The following is a 6,417-nucleotide window of genomic DNA, read 5'->3' as shown; positions in this document are numbered from 1 at the left end:
GTGCCTTATCTTGGAGATCTGGGACTATTTGCTGAAATGAGCATTCTCTAGGAGTTTTAGGTCTGGGAAGAATTGAGGGAGAAACTATGTCTATTTTGCATGGTGTTCCCATTCGTCAGCAGCCTAGACCATCCATTTATGAACAACCGTAAGCCCCAACCTCCAGATGGAAGGATTTTCAATTAAAGATTCAAATTGGCACCAGTCCCTTCTGATGGAGGCCAAATGAGCTTTCGATAAAGTGGAACGCACTAAGAATTCACTGTTTCTCCTCTGATTGCCTGTTTCTCCCTGGCATGCATAAATAAAAGTCTGAGGGGTTTTGAACGGGGCCTGCATTGAAAACTTGAGATTCAAACTTGGTTCCCAGCTGCTCCTATTAAAAAAAAAAAACGGGTTGCACTGGATGTCATTCAGTCAAACTCGCCCTGAGGATGGTAAATACTCACCACTGGAGTTGAAGGACGTGCAGAATGTCAGGGGAACATAACCAAGTGTTGTATTAAAGAAGCCTATGTGGTGACTAATAATGGACGACCTGGGGTGTGGCTGTCAGGAGAGAAATCACCTCCCCACGGTGCCGACGTGAGACACGGGAAAATATCTTCTGTCTCCCAGGGTGTGTTTATTCAGTCAGAATGAATCCAACTCCAGTTATCACACTCTTGTTTTTGCAAGCTCTCCATGTTTGCTTGGGAAGGGGGTGCTCTTGCTGGGATGCTGACTGGCTGAACAGCCTCGTCTCAGATCTATTAAGCCAGCATCACGTTCAGCACTCAAACAGGGCACTCCCTCTCCCCCAGTGCCAGTCCTGGGGATGGCAGGAAGTTTTCCCTAGGTATCCACAGCTGCAAACACTTAGCACCTCCCCACCTCACCCCCATTTGGAAAGGAAAAGAAAGAAGAAAAAGAAAGGAAAAGAAAAGAAAAGAAAAGATTCAGTTACGTGTATTTTTTTTTCCTAACATAATCTGATGCAATGAGGCCAGATGCAGAGAGGCCCAGGGCTCAGAACTATTAGCATAAATTGTCTTCTCTGAAGGTTCTGGTGAAACACTAGCTCTCCTGATACCAAAAGGGCTCTGTGGGAGAGACAGAATAACTCAATGCAAAATATCCCTAGCAAACCCTCCTTTCTTAAACTTTGACTTTAGCTCTCCACTCATTGCATGAGTTTCCAAATGACCAAATACCCTGAGGGAGCACATGAAAATATCCCTTGTGTGATTTTGGACAAAACATTTAACTTCTATGGGATTTTCATCACCTATAAAATGAAAGGGTTGGATTAGGTGACCTGGTAGCTCTACATTAATCAATCTACAAGCCTTTATCAGGTGTAACGGGGGCCTGATTGAGGAGAGCCTTATTCTCAGAGCATGATGGGTATCCTGCTTGATACCATCCCTCTTGGAAAGTCCTAGAAAGCCTGCTTCTGGAAAGACCTGATGATATATATGGAAAAGGCCCCCCTCCCCAGTTCAGAGCATGAGCAAGTATCCTGACTGCTCCACATCCTTTTACCCTGTGAAGAAGAGGAGCTTTTCAACTGGCTGCCAAACCAGAACTGAGAATATATTTAAAAGACCCTAAAAGTGGCCAAGGTGGTTTTTCTTTCTTTTTTGGCTATGTTTGAGTGAGGAGTGCTGTAAGCCTTCAGGTGGGGAAAGAGGCCTTGTGAGATTCAAAAGTTTGAAATCATGAACCACCAGAAGTCCAGGACCCAGCATATAGGTAACAGTTTGCTGACCACCAATACAACCCCAGAAGTGAGTGGGACCTAGTCGAGTTGTAGATTTATTAGTCAAGATCCGGGGTCCTAGGGTCACCAGGTAGCAGTGGATAGAACACTGGCCCCATAGTCTTGCAGATCTGAGTTCAAATCTGTATTCAGACACTTACTAACTGTGTGACCTTGAGTAAATCACTTAACCCCTATTGCCTAAAATATATAAATATATATGGGTATACACATATGTATGTATGTATATGTGTGTATGTATAATATATACATATATGTGTGCACATCTATATCTATCTATGTATATGTATATGTGTGTATATATATATATATATATATATATATATATATATATATATATATATATATATGGAGAGAGAGAGAGAGAGAGAAATGCTTTGTAGAAACTGCTTTAAGTTGGGGTCCACTCTCCCCAGAAACTGAAGTAGCCTAGGGTAGAATAAAAACCCAGATGTTGAGGATGGGGTTGGGAGGGAGGCAGTGTAGACAACATTTGTATCTCTGGTCTTGCTATATCTTCTCAGTAAATATCTTTTTGTAAGAACTGGTTGAATCACTAAACTGATACTGAAATGAATCCATTGAAATGAGACCATGAACCAATAGGACTAAAAAAATATGCCCAACATTTCAGGGTTCCCCTAAGACCTTGGAAGAGCAATGTAGACTTGCCCTGGGAGGCTAATTCATCAGTGTGAGTGTGAGTTGGGATATGGATCCTCAGAACTACAAAGGCTACATCAGTGACCACTATTTACAAGGATCTATAAGCCTATGATCCTTCTCTCCCATTTTTCTACCCCCACCTCTGCTCCACACCATGAAAAAAAATCATAGTGGAATCTAAGATAAGAGGCAAAACTGACAGCTACAGATGGTTGAGGCTCAGCAGTGAATTACTCTCCTATTGGCTGAGTAGAGAATAGTATCTCATCTGGTGCTTTGATGAAAATTCAGGCATTCTAAAACATAAGTTATAACCTCCAGGATAACCCTGTAGCTCTTTATCAGTCATCTGATAAACATTCATCACACCTAGTTCTTATAATATTCACCTAACCCACCTCTTTCCCTGACAATCTCTCCATACTCTTGATTCTACTTCTCATTTCTAAGATTCTTGTAGAATGATTCCCATTCTTCTTTTTCTAGGATCTTGTAGTGTGTTGACTCACCTTTTTACTCCCACCATTGCTCTGTCTCCTCCTTATTTGATTTATATTTTAGACAGCTACACAGCTAGGTGGCACAGTGGATAAAGTACTGGACCCGGAGTCAGGAAGACTCGTCTTCCTGAGTTCAAATCTGGTTCATACACTTCCTAGCTGTGTGACTCTGAACAAGTAACTTAACTCTGTTTGCCTCAGTTTCCTTATGTGTAAAATGAGTTGGAGAAGAAAGGGACAAACCATTCCGATATCTTTGGTAAGAAAACCCCAAACGGGATCATAAAGAACTGGACGTGACTGAAAAATGACCGAACAACAACACACACTTGTCTACTTGTCCTAATGTTATGTCCCAGTACCCTGGGACTTCCTCCATATGAAGATTTTAATCTGTTCAGTTCAACTGAAATAAACAAACATTTTTTTTAAAGTTGGATACAATTTTAAGGTCTGAAGATGACATAAAGACAAAAATAGAACCAATCCCTGCCCTCAAGAAAGTTATATTTTACTTATACTAATCAATGATAAAGATCTAAGGAATGGGGTCAAAGCAAAAGACCCTGTGGTCCAGACTAAGTGTCCAGGAGACAAAGAATATTTTTAATGAGTCCTGACTATTACAATTCATGTCTGTCATGCCTTGATAGTTTCTTACCTAGCAAATGAAAACCATCAGATATTGTAACTGTCTTTTATTGTCAACCCAGGAGATGCTGATTGGGCTACAGAAAAACCCTGGCACTCTGAGGCATTAAGAGGTCTGAGACTGCTGGTAAGGCTGTGGGCTGCTGTGACCTTCCTGGCTGTAGCAGCAAGCACCCTAGTTTACCCAGGATGGCTGCTAGCACAGGTTCTTAGATCTACTTTTCTAAAGGAAAGCAACTCCAAATGGGTTAACAATCTTACTTTAATCAATCATATATCATTTACCCAAACTTCAGAAAATACAAACAGAAGTTACAAGCAGACAAAAAATACAGCCAGAAACAGATCAGCAGACAGGGCTTCCAGCTGTCTGACCATTACATCCACACCTAGTCAGTTACCAGAGAGGGAAGCACCAATATCTGGGTTTTCAAAGCCAGGGGCTCAACGGCTGCCCAGAGTCTCATCTGGACAAATCACAGAACTCTTCTCAAAGTGAGCCCCAAAGCAAAACCTCACCTCAGGATATATATAGCCTTCTCCTGGCTCAGAGAATGTAACAACCCTCTTGACCCACTGCCCAATCACAAAGTAACAGGGTGTGGACATTCCTCAAAGACAAACCTCCCACCACAGACTCCGTGTGACCTTATTCAGTCTATTAGGGGGCAGAGTATATTTTCAAATTAGGGAAGGTTCTCAGAGTCACTTAAGCCTATCAAAGGGTCAAGGGGCAGGGAAGATTTTCAGATTCCCATTCCCATAACACTGGCCTTAGTAGTGCTCCTCCATGAGGAAATTCAGTTGGTCCCAAAGACCTAGTGATGCCACAGGACAAAAGTCAGTTGATTGAAATCTCATGCAGTACTAAGCGAAAGCAATCCATAATCCTGCTTTGCTACAATAGAGGTCAAGAAGTTGTTGGACAATCTTGACTCTACAATTTAGCCACTACCTACCTGACCTTAGGGAAAGTCCCTTAACCATTCTGGGCCTCAGTCCCCTTGCCTATAAAACAAGGGAGCTGAAATTGGTGATCTTTAAGGTCCCTGCCAGCCCTAAACCTATCATCCGGAGGTTTTCATAAGATAGACTAATTATTCTCCAGGTAGAGACTTCAGGGAAATAAGAAGTGACACAAATGGAAATTCGATCAAATTAAATCCAGCAAGCATTGATTAAGCCGGCAGTCATCTAATAAACATTTATTAAGTGCTTACTATGTGCCAGATACCGTGCTAAGCAAAAGACAGCTCCTGCCCTCTGAGGGGCTTATAATCTAGCGGGAGAGACAAATCACCAGCTATGTTCCAGGCACTATGATATCTGTAGATGCAAAGACAAAAAAAAAAAGTTTCTGCAGGAAGTCTTCCCCAAACCTTAATTCTAGTGCCTCTTTTCATTATTTTCTATTTTTTCCTGTGTATAGTTTGTACATATTTGTTTATTGTCTCCTCCATCCAATTGTAAGCTCCTCCAAGGGCAGGATCTGCCAACTTTCATTGTTTCCCCATTGCTTAGCACAGGGTCTGACAACATTTTTGTTGTTGCTTGGCTGTTTTCAGGAGTCCAACTCTCTGTGACCCCTTTTGGGGTTTTCTTGTCAAAGATCCTGGAGTAGTTTATCATTTCCTTCACCAACTCATTTTACAGATGAGGAAACTTTAGCAAACAAGGTTAGGTGACTTGCCCAGGGTCACACAGCTAGAAATATCTGAGGACACATTTGAATTCCTGAAGATGAGTCTTCCTGACTCCAGGCATGGCATCTATTCACTGTATCACCTACCTGCCCCATAACCTTTGTTGAGGGAAAGTCTATTCCAGTTAAGGGAGAAGTCCATTCCCCACATGTAGTAGCACACACATAGAGAAAAACTCTAAAAATAAATGTAGAGTGTATTATATGTAGAAATATATAAAATGTAATATAAAAGCTCTAACATAAATAATAAACTTTGAACTTATAATGATAAGATTTGAATGCAGAACTCTTGACTTCAAGCCTGGTACTATATCCACCACACCACCAAGCTGCCCTGGTACATAATAGGGTACATATAAATGCTTATTGACTGACTGCCCCCCCAAGGGTTTTACACTGTACCTAAAGGCAGATGTGCCATCATTTTATTTTAATCACCTGCTTGGATTTTTGTTGTTCTTTGATTCACAAATCTCAAGGTGTTGGAAAGACAATTTACTACAAATTTTAAGCAATATATAATATATGTTATAAATAAAGCATTTTAAGGAGAAGATGACAGAATAGCCATAAGAGGGTAGGGGGTTAGAACAGTGAAAAGAATATTGACTCTGAAGTCAGAGAATGGGGCTTCTGACCTTTCACCTGATGATTTCTATCTCTGTGACCTTGGACAAGTAATTTCACTTTCCTGAGCCTCAGTTTCCTTAACTGTAAATTGAGGATGTTATATGACATCCCTTCCAACTCCCAGTTCAACTCACTCTGTATTTCCCCACATTCTCACCAGAAACATTCTTACCCTTGACCTACTATGCCCTAAGATCCCCTCTCCTTCTTAGTGAGTCCCTGGTACAGACTATCATTTTATGAGAAGGCCCAGTCGTGTTCACTTCACTCTCTGGATTTCATCACCTTGACTCAAGCAGCCTTTCCCTTGCCCTAACCCCAGTTTTCAATTCCTAACTATTTCTTTTTTTCCCCCATCTTAATGTAAGCTTCTTGAGAATGGATACAGTCTTACTTGTATTTGTATCTCAGTGCCTAACCTTGCTTAATTGTTCAGTCTGTCTGTCTGTCTGTCTGTCTATCTATCTATCTATCTATCTATCTATCTATCTATCTATCTATCT

The sequence above is a fragment of the Petaurus breviceps genome, unplaced genomic scaffold, assembly GCF_028583685.1.
Source record: "Petaurus breviceps papuanus isolate PSGF00001 unplaced genomic scaffold, PetGlider_PUasm1.0 77, whole genome shotgun sequence".
Taxonomy (NCBI): Eukaryota; Metazoa; Chordata; class Mammalia; order Diprotodontia; family Petauridae; genus Petaurus; species Petaurus breviceps.
The sequence above is the reverse complement of the archived record's forward strand: the minus strand, read 5'-3'. Positions refer to the sequence as shown.